The sequence below is a fragment of the Halichoerus grypus genome, chromosome 9 (assembly GCF_964656455.1).
Source record: "Halichoerus grypus chromosome 9, mHalGry1.hap1.1, whole genome shotgun sequence".
Lineage (NCBI taxonomy): Eukaryota > Metazoa > Chordata > Mammalia > Carnivora > Phocidae > Halichoerus > Halichoerus grypus.
The window spans coordinates 54,238,509-54,257,683 of NC_135720.1; the positions used below are offsets into that span (position 1 = coordinate 54,238,509).

At 41.3% G+C, this 19,175-nt stretch overlaps 1 non-coding gene across 1 annotated transcript; it reads left to right on the forward strand.

Annotated features, from left to right (window-relative positions):
* Nucleotides 1-2,136: 2,136 nt before the first annotated feature.
* LOC118532707 (small nucleolar RNA SNORA63) lies at nt 2,137-2,267 on the forward strand. The gene has a single exon (XR_004915864.1). It is a non-coding gene; the product is annotated as a small nucleolar RNA SNORA63 (small nucleolar RNA).
* The last annotated feature ends 16,908 nt before the right edge of the window (nt 2,268-19,175 follow it).

The following is a 19,175-nucleotide window of genomic DNA, read 5'->3' on the forward strand; positions in this document are numbered from 1 at the left end:
TTTGCTTTTCCTTTTTTGAGTCTTGGCATTTGTATTTCTACTTTTGCAAACTGTATCTTCACATCTTTTGCCCATTCTTGTATTGCAGTGTTGGTTTTTTTCTTGTGCCTTAAAAAACAAAACAAAACAAAACACATGTGGGCTAGACATTCCGTGACTGTTCTACTCCTTTGGACTATCTGAAAAATCTCAAACTTCATACCAAATGTTTCCAGACTAAACTCCACTAGCCCTTCCTTCCAATTATATACAGATCTGCAGTTTATTGAAAGGGAAATTCTAGTGCTTTATTATAACTCTCACTGCTGTTTGCCGAAGTTCAGTTCCACCAATTGGTAGACACTGAGATGAGATCCACACTTTTGTTCACGCCCTCTGACACAATCAGAACTTTGATTTCCCCATGTAGCAGAGCTGAATGCCACTACATACAAGAAATCCCATTTGCCATCAATTCAGTTTTCCATGTGGGGCTTTCCTGATGGGGCTTTCTTGATTCTTACTCATTCTTTTCTTTCCTGCCACTCCACCCCCCCTTCTTCTCTCCTTCTTCTAATAATTTAGAGCTCTCTTTCCAGAAATATCAACCAGGCGGGTACAGTTTTGCAGTGCTTCCTACTCCAGTGACGTAAAACACCCACAGAAATTTTCTGCTAATCCTGAGTAAAACAAACAACAATATGTCAGAAATGTTCTTGAGGCCAGATCGTGCAAGTCAAAATGCACACCCACCGGTAGCGAGCCCATCACTGTGGTGTGCATGTTCTGGAGGGCCAGTGAGACAGCTTTTGCTTAAACCTCATATATGCCATTATTTAAAGAAATCAAAGATACTTGTTTTGGTTTGGGGGCTGGAATTTATGCCTCAGAATAGTTCCAGTTTTTTTTTTTTTTTTTCCAGAATTTAGCATTGCCAAAGAAGCAATTTGTAAGCAGGAGGAGGGAAACAGGGCACAGTTTCCTTTCAACTTCATTATGTGCACATTAGGTTTTGTTATTGTGTTTACATAAGGCATTTCTTTTGAAACACTGTATATTTGGTAGAAATAGGAAAAGCAAACATATTTAGGTCTCATCACTGTCTCTGTTTAGCTTTGGGAGAGACATGAAGGGGCACGGACTTTGTCATAGTTTTTTCTGGGTTGGACTCCATGTGGGGAGTATGGGTAAGAGCTCTGGACAGAAATCTCCAAGCGGCGAATCCTCGTGGGCCTTCCTGGCCAGATGGAGGTCTTGTGAAGGACTCGGTTTTATTGATTCAGTGCCCTGAAAGCCATCCAAGTGCAAACAAGTAAGATGAATAGAATCCACTCTCTCCCTCTGATTCTATGAATATTGCTGTGCACAACCCACCATAGCCCCATCTTACACTTCCCTTCCACCTCCCAGAGCTAAGGGGCTCCCAGGAGCTCATATCTCAGCCACTGACTTGACCCAAGGCATGCTTTTTAAGAATCCAAGACAGAGGAAGGAACAAACCACTCTGGTTACAGAAAGGAACAGTTCAGAGTTCCCTGAAATAACCCCAGATTGTAGGCTCCTCAGCAGCATGGATGAATCATCACTGAGGGTGGGCCTAGAAGTGGAAGGGGAGGATGGGGCACCGGGTAGTGTGTTCAGGGGGTCTTCTCTGAGCCACTCATGTTCAGGTTCATTATTTCTATTGGACATCTGTTGATCTGAACTTCTGGTTGAAAGTGACTGAACCAAAATCCAAACATCAAGACAATACACTCAAATGAGTTTAAAGGTTTAAAAATAATTTATTAGCTTTTTTTTTTTTTTTATCTGAGAGACAGAGAGAGAGAGTGCGTGATCACAAGCAAGGGGAGGGGTGGAGGGAGAGGGAGAAGCAGGCTCCGTGCCGAGCAGGGAGCCCGACATGGGGCTCAATCCCAGGACCCTGAGATCATGACCTGAGCTAAACACAGATGCTTAACCAACTGGGCCACCGAGGTGCTCCAAAAATAATTTATGAGTTGATGTAACTGAACCGAACAGTCCAAAGGTAGGGCTACTTTCTGACATGACTGGAATCAGAAGCTTAAACATGATTTAATTTTAGCTCCATCTCTTTGAAAGTCATTCCCCAGGATGAATATGATGGGTCAGGGCTGTTTAAGACCCCCCAGCCTCATGCAGGATCTAGTTACAATGTAGCTGTAAAGTGCTGCCTTGTCTTTGCCCCCTGCTCAAAATAAAGCTGTTACCTTTCTAGCCCTGTCCTCCATGGTGCTTAGCAGCCAGGGATGCATGGTCTTAGACATGTTTACCAAGTAAAACACTGACTTGAGGGACGCCTGGGTGGCTCAGTCATTGAGCGTCTGCCTTCGGCTCAGGTCATGATCCCGGGGTCCTGGGATTGAGCCCCGCATCGGGCTCCCTGCTCAGCAGGGAGTCTACTTCTCCCTCTCCCACTCCCCCTGCTTGTGTTCCCTCTCTCGCTGTGTCTCTCTCTGTCAAATAAATAAATAAAATCTTTAAAATAAAAAAATAAAAAAAATAAACACTGAAAAAAAAAAAAAAAGACCCCCCAGCCTCTACAGCTCTACAGCCTCAGCAGGAAAAGTCCATCTTTCACCAAGAGAGAAAGATGAGGAGGACTGGGGAAAAGAGAAGGTGGGCCAGCTTGGATCAGCTGTCTGACCTTTAACTAAATGGAGGAGATCTATATACTAGATTACATGTCCATTCCTAAGTAGGGGAATAGGTCCCCCCAGGAATGAGAAGTTTCTATTGTTAGGAAAAGAGGACTCTGTTGATAGAAGAACTAAAGCCATCATAATCCACTTCATCATGGTGTGGTAGCAAAGGCACTAGGCTTATAGTCAGGCCTGTCCTACTTTGCTACCATCATTTTGTCACCTTGGGCAAGACAGCTCTCCAAGTTTCAGATCCCTTAGCTGTTCTGTGGGGACAAGAATATGCATATGATACTTCAGGGAGACCACTGTGTGAAGGATCCAGAGACAATAAGAATGTAAGGGATTCTTGCTATTATCTCTTTCTGGTCCCTGAAACTGTCCATTGCAGATCATCTGTTTACTCATGTCTAGGACACAATTTAATTTGTAAAGTTCTAAAAGGGAACATTCATTGCTTAATGTTCAAACTAACCAGCTGACTTCAACCTACCCAGGTGTTCAGGCAGTGCATCTGTCTTGCACCTGCTTCACCCAAGTGATGCAAAGAAGAGTGTGTGTTGGTTTCGGCTTCCTAATCATGATCATCAGGACAGTGAGAGGCCCCTCTCTGATGCAGCTTCACTCTAAAGTGTTGAGTTTCTATTTGAGGACTCTTTTAGAAACTGTCTTTGACTTCTGAAAACCAAAGTGTTTGAAATATTCATCTTTTTTATCCCTAAAAATGGAGTAGGAGGACTGGCACCTCTCCTAAAGCCCCAGCCACACCTGCTGTTTATCCTGCACTCACGCAGTGATGACTCTCCCTTAGAGTTCATGGCATTTCCTTTGACACATCAAAGTGAAACTCCTAGAAGACAGAAACAACAGGTCTATTGTTAGATGAAGAGTAAATACCCCGTTTCAAGGCAAAAGCGAAAATACCAGGTTGAATTTTTTTTGAAGTCCTAATACCTTGAGCGTTTAGATTTGGGGGATAGGGACAAGTGAATGGATATTGGTGAAAGTGCAAGCTGTCATTCTTGCAGAGTCATCCCCTTGGAAAAGGACAATATTATAGAAATATCTCAAAGAGAAAAACAGATCAACTGAATTCCAAAGAGGTTTTCCCCAAGGAATGACTTGTCTCCATATCTAGCTGGTCACCAGACTCCCTATACTCTGGATTTTACACTTCAGAGTATCCTCTCCTTTTTCTTCCCCTCTGCCTTAGTTCTGGCACCTTCATCTCCTACCTGGATGGTCTCTCCTAACTCATTTTTTTTTTTTTTTTAATTTGAGAGAAAGAGAGAGGGAGAGGAAGAGAAAATGCATGCATGCATGTAAGCAGGAGGGAGAGGGAGAGAGAGAATCTTAAGCAGACTTCCCCCTGGGCGCAGAGCCCTATGTGAGGCTCAGTCTCAGGACCCTGAGATCATGACCTGAGCCAAAATCAAGACTGAGCCACCCAGGCACCTCTCTCCTAACTCATTTCTAATGGCTTCTCTTTTCCAATCTGTCTTCCCTCCAAACTTCCTCCCTCTTGGCCTTATCCATCTATGTTAGTGTGCTATGTTTTGGGGCCAGTTCATTAACTCTTTGTGGCTTAGTTTTCTTAGTAGTTAGCTCAAAGGGTTATGCGAGGATTCTGTGAGTTAATAGAGGTAAAGTGCTTACAATTGTGTCAGGCACATAGGAAGGTCTAAGTAAGTGTTGGCTGTATAGGGATAAGCTATTATTACCCGATTCTTGTAGTCTGTAGCTTTAAACCCTCCACCATCTTCTGGTCAGGGAGGAAGTAGCTCTTGCGCCTGGCACACATCTCCTCGTGGCTCAGCTCCTTGCTATGGCTCCACCTCCCCTTCCACCGATTTCCCTCATGCACTGTGTCCTCTGTGCTCCAGCCACACGTGGGCACTAGGCATGTTTCACCCATGTGGTTTCTTCTACTCTTACTCCGTGACTACTTGTGGGACTCCTCATTCTTCAGGGCTGTGCACCAGGGAAACCTCTTTTAGGCTTCTCCAGGGATGACTTCAAGATGTCTTTTTGGGTGCTTTCTTCCATTGTAGTACTTATTCTGCCACACTTAAAAATAATGGAAATAACTACTGCTTTTTGGATATTTAGACTGTGCCAGGGACTTTATATCCATCATTTCATTTAATTCTTACAACAAAAACATTATTCCTAGTGTACGGACAAGGAAACTAAAGTTCACAGAGCTGAAGTTGCTTATTCAAGGAAACTGTGGTGCCGGCATTGACACTCTGGTTTGATTCTGGAATCCATAGTCATTTGACTACATGCCATGGTCTTTTCAGTGGGGTTATTAATTTCCTGTCCTCTCTCCCTCTCTGAAACTCTGAGCTGCCTCAGTGGCATGAACAGCATCCTTGAACTCTCCCTCACTATTCATGGAGGAATCTGTGCCCAGTAAAAGTCCCTAAGTACAAGGCACACTTGACTCAGAGAGTCCTCCATGTCCTCCTCCACTGCCAAATGGGGACCAACACTCTCATTTGCTTTCTTCCATTTCTGATCACTAACTAGATTTTTCTTCTATGTCAATGACTCTTATACCTGACTTATGACACTGATTCTCTAGAAGTAATGGTCTTCCAGTTCCTATTTGGGAATAGAGGAGTCACCACTAGCTGCACATATTGGAGTCCTGAGTCCTTTCTGACTGAAGTGGCTCCCTGGTTGCCACTGTGCACATCTGGCTAGTGTCCTTGCCTCCTGCTCCCTGAGGAGAAGGGAATCGACAGCAGACCTCTTGAGGGCAGCAATTCCCTTCTTGGATGCACTGCCTTCTTGGATTGCCTACTTTAGATACATGGAGTGGAGCCCAGGATCTGGCACAGAGTAGATACTCAATAAATAATGGTTGAATAAATGAATGATTGGAAGACACAGTGATAACCTATCAATGGAATATATTAAGTGGAAATTGAAGACAAGGAATGGGCTTTCAGAAAGGTAAAGAAATGGCTGATTTTCCATTTTGGACCTAATGAGAACCTCATTAGTGGTGTCACATGGTGGGGGGGGGTGCGCAGAGGATCTGGATAATGGTTGTTTGAAGAATGGATTGAGACCCCTTCTGGTGCCATCATTTACCTACGTGCTAATCAAAACAGTGATGATTACTCTATCTAGCCACACTTGAGCTGGAGGACCTCCCCTTCTGATAAACCCTTTTCCCAATCATTCATTTATTCTTTAGCCCTTTGAAATTTAATAACTTTTCTGATTTGTATCAATTCTTTTTTAAAAATTTTTTTATTATGTTCAGTTAGCCAGCATATAGTACATCATAAGTTTTTGATATAGTGTTCAACGATTCATTAGTTGCATATAACACCCAGTGTTCATCATAACATGTGCCCTCCTTAATATACATATATACAATGGAATATTACTCATCATCAGAAAGGATGAATACCCACCATTTGCATCAACATGGATGGAACTGGAGGGGATTATGCTAAGTGAACTAAGTCAAGCAGAGAAAGATAATTATCATATGGTTTCATCATATGTGGAACATAAGGAATAGAGTGGAAGACCAAAGGGAAAGGGAGGGAAAACTGAATGGGAAGAAATCAGAGAGAGAGATAAACCATGAGAGACTCTGGACTCTGGGAAATAAACCAGGTGATGATTTGTATCAATTCTAAAATTAACAGAGTATATCTTCCTCAAGGAAATGAGATAATAAATGCAAAATACTTTAACACAGAATCTGGCACATATAGAAAGGCTCATTATGTTTGCTTTGTTTTTCCATTCCTTTCTTTACTAAAAACATGTTGTGAATACCAGTTATGTATGATCCTTGAGAACACTTGCTGCAAAAATCGATTCTTCTTGACAGCGAGTCAGTCTTCTAAGAAGTAAAGTAGAACAAAAGGGAGGAGGAAGTCAGGTGCCATTTTAAAAGAACCACACATTAACTATAAATAAAATCAAATCTGTGTGAAAGCCAAATGTGTCACCAAGGAAGATAATGTGTTTTTGTCCCTAGAGCCTCTATGGAAAACTTGACATCTTCCAACTTTACAGAGGAAAGGAAACCTCCTGGGATTAATTTCTCTGAAGTCTTTAGACATTTGATCTTGTCTGGAGGAGGAGCTCTATTGCAGACGAAGATTTGTGTTTGATCCCTTGTGCCTACCTCCCGTGTCTGTGTGGTCTTACACACTGTTCTCAACCCTGTCCAGTTCCACCCAGAGCTTTTTCCAAAGCTGACATCCTTAGGGCCTCACAGTTCCCTCACAAACTGTCCACCTCACCAGTCCCAAAGCATTTCCCTTTCAGCCTGTGAAAGAGTGAGTACTTGTCCCAGCCAGCCATCTTCTTGGATTAGTCTTTCCAGGCCTTTCCAAGCTCCAGGGAACTTGGCAGGATTGTTTGGCAGCTCCCTAAACTTACTAGAAATACCAGAAGCCCACAGTTTGCATAATGTTAATTGAGTTTTCAGCTCAGTCTCCAAATCCTTACAGTGTTTAGAAGATGGAGTAATTTGGGAAATGTCCTCTATAAGAGACTGACCAGAGAAGAGACCAATCCCAACTCACTCAAAAACCACGACTGTGGAATTCACAAACAGCCCTGGCCAGAACCCTTCAAGAAGTGATCTCTTTTTAATTGTGTATCTTCACTTGCAGTGAGAATCCTCCGAGCCTCACATCATTTAATGCTATCACTTCCTGAGGCGCATCTATTGATTTTTCTCCTTCTGCCTTTCGAGTGTTTGCTTTTCACTGAGCCGCCACACTCAGTAGGTGTGGTGATACTCTGCTGTTCTGCCACACCTCAGAGGTGTGGTGAGACGAGGTGCCGGAGCCAAGTGGCTTCCCCCACCCAAGGTGTGGTGATATCGCCTATTCTTACCACATCTTTGAGTATTTTATTAATCTTGCGCTATAAGTCATCCATAAAGGAAAACATGTTGGTCTGGTGCTTTAAATCCCTCCTTTGACAAGTTTTAAAATATCAGTTACTGCCGTGGGGCTCATATTATACATCAAGGGTCAAGACTTGCCTTTAAAAATTTGTATGCTAATTACTGTAATACCTTCTAAGAAAGAAAATGCCAAGTGAGAAGACTGAAGTGGAATGGGAGACACTGGGCTTTTCCCTTTATTTTAGAAATTCATCTATTTAGAGAGGGCACAAATTAGGGCATGAACTTGGTCAATGGTCCCTAAAACTTTGTGTTTAAGAAAATCTTTCAAGAGTTAATTTTTTTTTTTTTCTAATTTAATACTTCTGAAGTAGGTACTAATTCCTGGCTTCCAGCCATGGCTGGAGGACCAGTCCCCTTCCTTGAGCTCTGGAGTTTCGGTGCCCACATGGATGGCATCACTGTTGATTCAGTGTAGTCAGGCCTTGGCAAAAGTCTCTGGGCCAGAGACGTGGGTGGACAGTGACCCAGCCTGATCCTTAAAGGAGTGCCAGGGGAGCAACCAGTCCTACTGACAGGGAATTCATGGCCTCTGATGGTGCCTAGAATGGAGTTACTTAGTTCCCAAGGGAAAGAAAAATAAGGATAACATCAGTTTCTTTCTTGGAGTGCTTTTGGTTTTATTTAAGAGTCAAAACTAGCATGAGAATTCATCAGGGGTTAATGGTAAGTTATGTGGCATGGATCATAAGTTCAATGGAAGTGCAGAGAAGGTGGACTTAAGGATGGACCAGATTGGCTGGGGAAGGCTTCCTGAAGGGGCAAGGACTGGCACTAGGCCCAGACAATGTGTACAGTTTGGGAAGGTCCTGTATGGGGATTTTTATAAGGTTCAGTTTGTATAAATCACTCTACAATAAACATTGTTTGGAATGTTGGGAGGTGTTGAAAAAACAAAGCCAGGTCCCCAGTTTTCACATACTCGAGTTTTTTCCAGTGCTGCTTATGAGAAGTAATTTATAGAACACACAACTCAGTTTAGGAGTAAAGTATATGTACTGTATTAATAAGAAAACATTTGTAAATTATTAGTGGGAGAGCGATTGGTGGAAATTCAGATAAATGATCTCAGGTAGGAGTAATCAGATGAGGATTAATTTTTTTCAGTCAAAGAATCCTCTAAAACAGGAAATGGCAAAAGACAGTCCTAGGACCCAATCAAGCCCCTTGCTTTCTGTACAGCCTGAGAGTGATTTTTATATTTTTACATGGTTTAAAAAATCAAAAGAATAATATTTCATGAAAAAAGTGAAAAGTCCTTGAAATTCAAACGTCAGCGTTCGTAAATAACGTGTTGTTGGAACACAGCCACACACATTTGCTTAAGTATCATCTATGACTGCTCTTGTGCTCCAACAGCCAAGCTGAGGAGCTGCGACAGAAACCCTGTGTGGACTTGCATTGTTTTGCACCGTCACTCTATGCAGTGAAAATTGCAGGGACGTGATTATAAACGGACAGTGTTCTAGGCACCACATGGATCACCTCTAGGTGTGAAAAGACATTTTCAGAGATGAAGGGCATAAACTCTTATTCCAGATCAGCATTAACAGATGAACACTTGCAACCAATTTGGATCATAGGAAACACCAATTTTAACCCCTATTAAGGAAATGTTAGCCCCTCCCCCCAAGAATTTAATTATTCTTATTAGTAGACCTGTATTATAAAAAACTGTACTCAATTATTATTATATTTTGAGTTTTGCCCACAAAGTTGCAAAAATTTGTTTTCACTCTTGCTGTACAGTAGTTTCCTCTTACCTGAAGGAGATACATTCAAAGACCCTCCCCTTCTCAGTGGGTGCCTGAAATCACATATAGTCCTGAACCCTATGCATACTATGATTTTTCCTATACCTACATACATATGATAAAGTTTAATTTATAAATTAGACCCAGTAACAGATTAACAACAATAACTAATAGTGAAGTAGGACAATTATAAAAATATACTACAATAAAAGTTATGTAAATGTGGTCTCTTTTGCTCTTTCTCAAAATATTGTACTGTGTTTACCCTTCTTGTGATGATACGAGATGGTCAAATATCTACACAATGAGATGAAGTAAATGACGTTGGCATTGTGACGTAACATTAGGCTACTATTGACCTTCTGGAAATACAGCAGCAGGAAGATTACCTACTTCCAGCCAGTGGTTGTTGGTGGGTAACTGAAACCATGGATAATGTGGGACTACTGTAGAAGTATCTACATAATATCCTTGATCTTGCCTCTTGGCCCACAAAGCCTAAAATATTTATTAACTGGTTCACAGAGAAAGTTTGTTGACTCCTGCTCTACAATAAGGGTTTACACCTAAGAGCTGTTTGAGGTTTTATTGTGGTTTATTTAGGTTTATTTATTTCCCCTACCATCTCATATGGTCTTTACAACTTTATGAGGTGGTTAAAAGAGACACCATTATCTTTATTTTATGTAGCAATTTTTCAAGTTGAGAGAAGTTGATAGGTATGTCCTGTTACTTGAGTAGCCCTCTTTGTTTCACAAATGTACATTAAATAACCACAGCCATTGCTTGGGGGTAAAATACTGTGGTGCTTTGAAGATGATCCAGATGCCCGCTGTAGTAATTTTGTCTTAGAGGATGAGGTGAACTGATATCCCCAGTAAGAAAAGGGTCTTTACTTTGGGTGAGAGGAAGAATCAGGACCATAACTGCTGCTTCTAGAGATTCAAGGCCTGGGAGACCTAATATGGCGGGTCCATAATGATGCTGAATTTCCAGCATTTGGCTTGACTGAATACGGATGTTCATTTTGACCCAGTGTTATGTGTTAAATTACATTCCACCAAAAGAGGTCTTAAAGTCCTAACCAAAACCTGTGAATGTGACCTTATTGGAAATAGTATTTATAAAAATAAGAAAAATGAGGTTGTTAGGGTGGGCCCTAATCCAATAAGACTGGTATCCTTCTAAAAGGGGGGTTTGGACACAGAGACAGATATGTGGAGGGAAGACAGTGTGGAGACACAGGAGCATGCCGTCTAAAAGCCAAGGAGTGCCTGAGGCCACCAGAACCTAGAAGAGAGGCCTGGAACAGAACCTCCCTCATGGCCCTCAGAAGGAACCAGCATGGCCAACATTTGATCTTGGACATCTAGACTCCAGAACCCTGAGACAATACATTTCTATTATTTAAGCCACCCAGTTTGTGATGCTTCATTACAGCAGTCCTGGGAAACTCATACGCCCACAGCCTCCCTAGCACCATGGGCATGTTTTGGCGACAGTATGTGACAGTAAACTGAAGAGCTTAGGAGTGAAGACTTGACTGAGTCCTGCCCCTGGGCTGGGCAGTCCTGACTCCGTGGGCAAGAATGACCAGTCAGAGTGTACAGGAGCAGAGAGCAAAGCTCACAGAGCTTCCGTGTTACACTGAGAGGCAACATTTGCTGTGACCTGGTCAGACTCTGGGTCTCTGAATTGTTTGGGACCTCCATATGCCTCTGGACTTCGGAGTAATCTTCTGGATCTTGCTCAAGAGGAAGTTACCAGATGGCTGGTAAACAGAGCAGGTTTACTCTTAAAAGAAATAATTTTTTAAAAAAGATGTTACCCCCTTTGTTTTCCAGTTTGGAAAATAGCTTGTCCAGTTAAATTTGTAAGTAGGGATTAGCTACATGCTAGTTCTGAGATGGTGTAGGCAGCAGGACCACGAAGGAGTAGCAGCAAACAAAAGCACAGATGTCGGGATCTGACCCAGTCCAGGCTTATCGCATCCCATTGTGATCAGTTACGGGCTTTTTGCTGACTTACACATGGTCACAAAGATGATCTGCATCAAAAAACAGAATTTTGTTAAGAATTACAATATTATTTACAGAAATGTATTCATTTGGGAAAGGTTTAAGCATTTCAAAACCTATTCACAATTCAAACCACTTATTCACCAACTTAGTTGATTTTATTAGAACTAAATTTCTCCTGAGCACTGTTGGTGTTGACAAGCAATAAATATGGCTATTTGTTGTTTCTCACCATTTTATCCTCAAACTTGAATTCTCAGCATTACACAGTGAGATGCTTTTTGGTGGGTCTACTATAGACATGAGTGCATGGGTCTCTCTCCATTCCTCCACCCTGTCTTCTCAGGAAGTCACTCACAAGAGTGTCCACCTCCATATTTGGAATCACTTTTAAAATACCGAAATGTCATTTCAGTTAGCCATAATATATTCACCAAGTATTTATGAATAAATTTTCATTTGAGCCACTCTTGAATGGCACTCTAGGCTGACAACTCAGCCATGAATAAATTTTCAAATTTCTCCTGCATATTTGGACATATTCTGGGAAGCCCTTCTGTTTGAAGCACCAAAAGTAGCAAGACATATTAGCAGTATTTTTGAAAGCACAGAGTTGAAGCTGGAGTGAATGTGACCCAGAATGTGTTGCTGGCTACACAGGACCATCTATATTTAGGAGAATAAGCAAGCCTGGAAAAATATGAGCTTTAATTTCATCATGCCTATTGTCATTACAAAATAAAGGCAGTGAGAGTCTAATACTTGCTTCCTCCAGGCCAAATTGGAGCAGTGACCTGTCTGGTATTAGATAATGGCTTAGCTGAGCTTGGCATTGATGTTTCCTTATCTGATTCCCCCCCTCCTTTCCTCTTGCCTCTTGCAGTTATGACCGACTGAAGTGAAAACCAGGGGAAAGGGAGAAGGGATGGAACGGACCCTCAACAAAGGTGACACATAACAGAAGCAGGGGAGAGTGTCATGGCGTCAAATAATGCGTGATGCAGAGGTTAATGGGCACACCCTATGTGGGTGGTGAAGCCAACAGCTCCCACTAATGACACAAGAAGTACCCAGCTCAAAGTGGAGAGGTGGTATTGCAGAGGGAAACAAGCCTCCAGAAGATGGAGATCTCATTCCTGGCTTCAACGTTGCTCAAGAAGCTCTTGAATACATCTCTTCGCAATATGGGCTTTCATTTCCCGTGGGAAACCGAAGAACATGGGCTTGGAGTTTCCCAGAGGTTCTTGTGTGTACCTGGTGGTTGTGTGTGAGAGTGTGAGTTCGAGTATGTGCGCTTCGTGTTGCATGATGGGGGGAGGAGGTGGCAATGAACAGAGCAGTGGGTTCAAGTTCATTTTTCTAGAAATAATAGTCAAAATTTTTGGATTCCAGACTGTTTGCCCAGCACTGGCAATTCATATTGCACTTGAGTCTGAAGATAGTCTGGAGGCAGAATTTCTTTTTTCTCAGGGGACCTCAGTCTTTCTATTAAGGTTTTCAACTGGTTGGAGAGAGCCTGCCCACATTAACATGGATTATTTCCTTTAGTCTGTGCTGTAATCTCACAGAGTAAAGAGCATTGTTACCATTTCACAGATAAGGAACCTGAGGCTTAACAGAGTGTATTAGTATTCTCTGGAGAGACAGAATCAGCAGGATATGTATGTGTGTATTTACCTATCTAGTGAGAGATGTATTTTAAGGAATTGGTTCACATAATTGTGGGGGCTGACAAGTCTGAAATCTGCAGGGCTGAGACATAGGGAAGAGTTGATGCTACAGCTTGAGTGGGAAGACAGAATGGAGGCAGAATTTACTTTCTCGGGGAACTCAGTCTTTCTATGAAGGTCTTCAACTGCTTGGATGAGGACCACCCAGATTAGGTGGGGGGAGGATAATCTGCTTTAATCAAAGTCTACTGATATAAATGTTAATCGCATCTAAAAAAATACCTTCACAGCAATATCTAGACTCATGTTTGACCCAATTACATGGGCACTATGGCCTAGCCAACTTGACACATAAAATTAACCCTCACAGAGAAGTAAAGCCCATGTTACTCGGCAGTAAAATAGAACCAAGGTTTGAACTCAGACAGCCTGACATCACAGTCCATGGCCTTTTCACCTAGGCTGGTTGCTGGCGTGGCTGTATGCAAATGGCCCAGTGTACCTACTCCCAGAAGTCTCAGCAGAAAAAACGACCACGCGGCTTCTGCTCTACTTACTTCCTAGGAGGGTAGTGACCCCAGGGGATAATATATCCAAAAGCTCTTAGCATGATGTGAATAAATGTCAGTAGTACTAAACATATGGGGTCATTTCGTTCCCCCTGCTCCCATTTAAAATGATTTCTTTGGGAAAGTAAATCAGCACAACCCTTTTTAGAGGGCAGTTTGAAATTTTCTTTTAAAATAAAAATGTGAGGGGCACCTGCGTGGCTCAGTCGGTTAAGCGGCTGCCTTCGGCTCAGGTCATGATCCCAGAGTCCTGGGATCGAGCCCCGCGTCAGGCTCCCTGCTCAGTGGGAGAGCCTGCTTCTCCCTCTCCCTCTGCCTGCCTCTCTGCCTACTTGTGCCCTCTATCTCTCTGTCAAATAAATAAATAAAATCTTTAAAAATAAAATAAAATAAAATAAAAATGTGAACTCCTTATGATCTTATAGTCCCACTTCTTATTTTATAAACAGACAAAGACATAATTATAAGGATGCTATTACAACATTGCTTCAGAGGCAAAAAAAAGTTGGAAACACTATAAAGTGCCCAATAATAAGGGAACATGTAACAAAATGATGATATATCCATACTGTGAGCTACAATAATGTTATTAAAAAGAATGAGAGGCTGCTATACAGAACACTTAAAAATGTTTAGGATATATTAAACAATGAGAACAATATGTCACATTATATGTTGGAATGGCCCCATTTTTAAAAGAAAGAAAACTTTCTATGTGTATATATTGATAAACATAGAAAAATGTCAATGTATACATATTACACTGGTCCCCCTGCCGAGTGAGATAAGAAGGGAGGAAGGAGACCTATCTCTTTGGCCATGCTCTGTATATCTTTATATTTTCTAAATATGTTACAGTGAAGTTTCCATTTGTTTAGGTAGTTAGTTTGTTACTAATTTATTTTGAAATACATCAAATGAAGATTTAAAAATTAACATTTGACCTTAGCCTATTTTTTTCTTAAATATTAGGCTTACTGCCCTCCCACACCCATTAGGGATCTGTACTAACTTTCATACCTTTGCTGAAGCATGTACCCAGAGGAAAATAAGAAGAGGGGGTCTTATATGGCTTGTGAAAAGATGAAACACCTTGACTTTATAGGGACATTTTGGGAAGACATCTCCTAACCTGTTTTCTCAACCAACAGATATTATGGCACTCACAGGCAAGTGTTTCTGGCAGTTCTTATCTTCTCTGTGTCTGGCAATACCCAAACTGGTGGAAAGATGATGGCCTTTAGGGCAATCTCTTACTGATACATGGAGACAGAGGTGTGAGTGCCAGTGTTGGCCCACTCGGAAACAAAACCCTCAGAGAGACTCTAATGGCCTTCTGTATTGGGGGAGTGACTTCACTACAAATGTTGAGCTCTCAGAAAAAAAAGTCCAATAATAAAAAAAAAATTGATTTTCCTTCTGTAATACAGAGCTACTAAGATGGTATTTTCATCTACTATATAAAGAGATAATGAATTTTAGGCAGAGACTGTATTTCTGTTCCCACCTATTGCTCTGAAGAGCTTCTAGAACATTCTACCTAACCAGAGCAGATCTTTGAATAATTAATATCTGAGTCGTGTTAGCTATCAATTGAAAGCTTCCTGTGGGCAGCAACTGGTCTCTGTTCATCTCAGTGCCCCTAACACCACTGTGCATCTGTATAATGCATGCTCCTGGGTCAAATGAATTCATCTTCTGCAGATTTTTCTATCTAGAAAACGTTTACAATTCATATTTGATCCTGAGGCTGACAGTTGGGCTGACAGTCAGCCAGTTATACTGGTTCCACCACACAGGTAGTTGACAGCCAGTCTCCCTTCTGACTAGCCAGGTCTGTGCCTTTTCCAAGTTGCTAAAAAATTAGCACATCACGCCTGCTTACATGGTCCCTGCCCACCTGTCAGCCTCAACCCCTGCTTGCCATGCCAGCAGTCACGCTCTGACTTCCTTTTCCTTGAGTGTGCTGGGCTCCAGGATGCCTCTGGCCCCACACATCATTCTCTGTCTTCTGCTGGGGAATCTTTGTAGTATTTCTTCACTGAGGAGTTAATCTTTCTCCATCTTCTGATCTTAGTTGTAATCTTAAGTCTGCCGGCATCTTTGCTGAACCCCCGCTCCAGTTAAGGGTCCCTTTGGTACACTCTTAAAGCACACTACAGTTTCCTTTAAGCATTAATCATAACTTTAATCAAATGATGATTTGGGTAATTGTTTATGATAGTCTCCATGAGGCCAGGAAACTCCTCTTGTTCTCACAGCACCAATGTTTGCTACACAGAAGATTCTTAATAAATATTTGATGGAGTGAAAGAATAAATAAAAGCTGGAGCCAAAGCAGTGTGAATAATCAGCATCTTTTCCAAGAGCTATTCAGATTCTATAAATAACCCTTGTTGAATAAGAAGAGCTCCAACTCAAGTGCTGCTTGCATACTAATTTAAGCCATGTTTGAAATGCAATCTCTGAGGCGTCTTAGCACCAATGCAGCTAGACAGATCTACTTGAACTATTTCAGGGCTCTAGTTTACCTTTTGTTTGTTTGTTTGTTTGTTTGTTTTTAACATTCCCTTTGCCACTACTTCCTGATTGCATCCTTAATCTCTGGGGTCATGGTCAAGTAATGTTGAGTTTCTCCCACATGCGGAAATTGTGTAAAAACCAACCTGCAAACAGAAATGAAAGGTGGAGCTTATTGAATTTCTTTTTGGCTCTGTATCTTGACTTATTTTGGACCGTAGGATTTGAGCATGTGCTAATTTGTCTCTTTTGTTTGTCTAGATCAATTGTATTTTCCCGTATTTATTTGAAGTAAAAATATTTTCCCATATGAAAGAGTTATTTTAAGTAATATAACAAAGCAGAGTTAGCAACGCACATTCTGAATGCTATTGCCAGTATATCTTCTTCTTTTTCTCAAATTTGGCTTTAATTAGTTTTATGACCTTTCAAGTAGTCATTTCTATGAATGAACCCTATGCTCCATGACTCTACCAACTACCAGCCATTTCATTCAACATTAATAGTCAAGATAGGGGCCCCTGGGTGGCTCAGTCTTTACGCATCTGCCTCGGCTCAGGTCATGACCCCGGGGTTCTGGGATCGAGCCCCGCATCGGGCTCCCTGCTCCGCGGGAAGCCTGCTTCTCCCTCTCCCACTTCCCCTGCCCTTGTGTTCCCTCTCTCGCTGTGTCTCTCTCTGTCAAATAAATAAATAAAATCTTTAAAAAAAAAAAAGTCAAGATAAATCTCTGCATTAAACCTTAAAACACAGTTCCAAACGCCCAACTAATACTCACCAAACCAAGCCAAACACAGAGTAAGTTTTTTTTTTTTTCCAGAATGGAAAACACATTTTTCTTTGGGTACTATCAATGTTCACTTTTATTTTTTTATTATTGTTTTTTTAAATTTTATTTCATTCAAATTCAATTAACTAACATATAATGTATTATTAGTTTCAGAGGTAGAGTTCAGTGATTCATCAGTCTTATATAATACCCAGTGCTCATTACATCACATGCCCTCCTTAATGTTCATCACCCAGTTTCCCCAACCCCCACTCACCTCCCCTCCAGCAACCCTCAGTTTGTTTCCTACAGTTAAGAGTCTCTTATGGTTTGTCTCCCTCTCTGGTTTCATCTTATTTTATTTTTCCCTCCCTTCCCCTATGACCCTCTGTTTTGTTTCTTAAATTCCACACATGAGTGAAATCATATGATAATTGTCTTTCTCTGATTGACTTATTTTGCTTAGCATAATACCCTCTAGTTCCATCCACGTCATTGCAAGTGACAAGATTTCATTCTTTTTGATGGCTGAGTAATATTCCAGTGTGTGTGTGTGTGTGTGTGTGTGTGTGTGTGTGTGTGTGTGTGTGTATCACAACTTCTTCATCTGAAATGATGTATTCATTTTCCAAGGTTCTCCCCAAGCTGAGATGACTTTCCCCAATGACGTCTATAGAATCCAGAGATGCAAAAGTTGCAGTTGAAATCATTAGATAAAGTCAAATTCCCTAAGCAGATTTTAATGTAACCATATGGAGGAGGAAGAATGATGGTGGGCAAGGGAAAATAACATTCTTCTTAAAGAGAGACAAAAGAGGATATAAAAAATTGTGAAAGATCAGAAAATGTCCCAAATGGTACAGTTTAGGCTCTGGTGAAAGTCAGTGTGGGCTACCCAGAGGTAAGCAGGAACAGATGAAACAAGCCAGTTTAGTTTAAGGAAGGAGATACTCTAGTGAATCCCAAGATAAGCCCCCAGTTTCCCAGTCCCCTCTCCCAAGAGAGCACAGAATCCCCCACTTGGAGGCATTCCCATGGTTAATCATTTGGCTTTGACTGTTCCCCAGATGTATGTGTGCAAAGACAGGAAACCCAGAAAGGTACAGTTAGGGAGCAGCAGTAAATTCTTAATGTAATGCTCCACTTGATGGATTCTGAAAACCTAGTGGATTTTTTTTTAATGCCCCTGAGATTTCTCCACCCAGGAATTTACATTCAGACAGGCTTTAGGTGAAGAGCGCCTGAAAACAGTCCCTTTTCACTCTCATTATTAAGATGCAGGAGGGAGGAAGGCGTCTATCATTGTCTGGTCAAGGTACCGTCAGGATGGAAGGAATCCCCTCATGGCCTTACCTCAAGGCACCTTCCCACCATGCCCCCTCCCCAAATGGGCTCATAGCCTATGATGGAACTTTTACTCTGTGGATTAAAGGTGCAGGCTGAGGACAAAATGCTTCAGTTCTGATTAAAAAGAAATTCTACAAGAACAGTCAGAACTCGGGTCTTGTCTAAATTTAGCTGTAAAACTGTGTTTGAGGCTGACTCTGTTTAATTCCCTTAAAAGCTTAGCAGTGACAGGGAGCTTATTGGAATTCTCATATTGCCATATTACTGATGTGAATAATTGTACTGGGGCCTCCTTTTGGCATAGGGAACAAGTGACTGCTTTTTCAGGTTATCACAGTCACAGGAAAAATTCGGCTTTTCATGTTTCCATATTGACTTCTTGAAGAGGTAATGTAGATGGTGAATAAGAGAGGAGGAATATCTCTAAGTTAAGGCTAATGGTCCCCAAATTGCTATTTTTATAAGGGCTGATAAAATAATGGTTTCAGTACAAAATTTTTAGTTTCTAAATGAATCTACATTTATTTTCAATCAATCCAGATCAGAAGAGTTAAAGAAGATTCACTGGTTGACCAGGATTAAGACATGTTATTAGAGATCATGTACAGTGGCAATTGGTGATCACTCTCCACATATCAAGGCTTGCCAATAGAGTTTATAGGGAAATATTTTTTTATGTTTCTCTGCTTTCAAAGGTGTAGTCCACCTATCAATATCAGAATGTTTTCAGATAAATTTTTAAAAACTCAACTAAAAATGATGTAGCAATAAGGAACATCTATATCCCATATAACAAGGTATTTGAAAGTTCAGTGGTTCCAGATTTGTTTAATTTAGTTTTTAAATGATATCATCAAGGTCCCAGTTGTCTCCATCTCCCCTCTATAAGACATTAGCTTGTTTTTTAGCTGAATTTTCTTCTGACCCCAGATGGC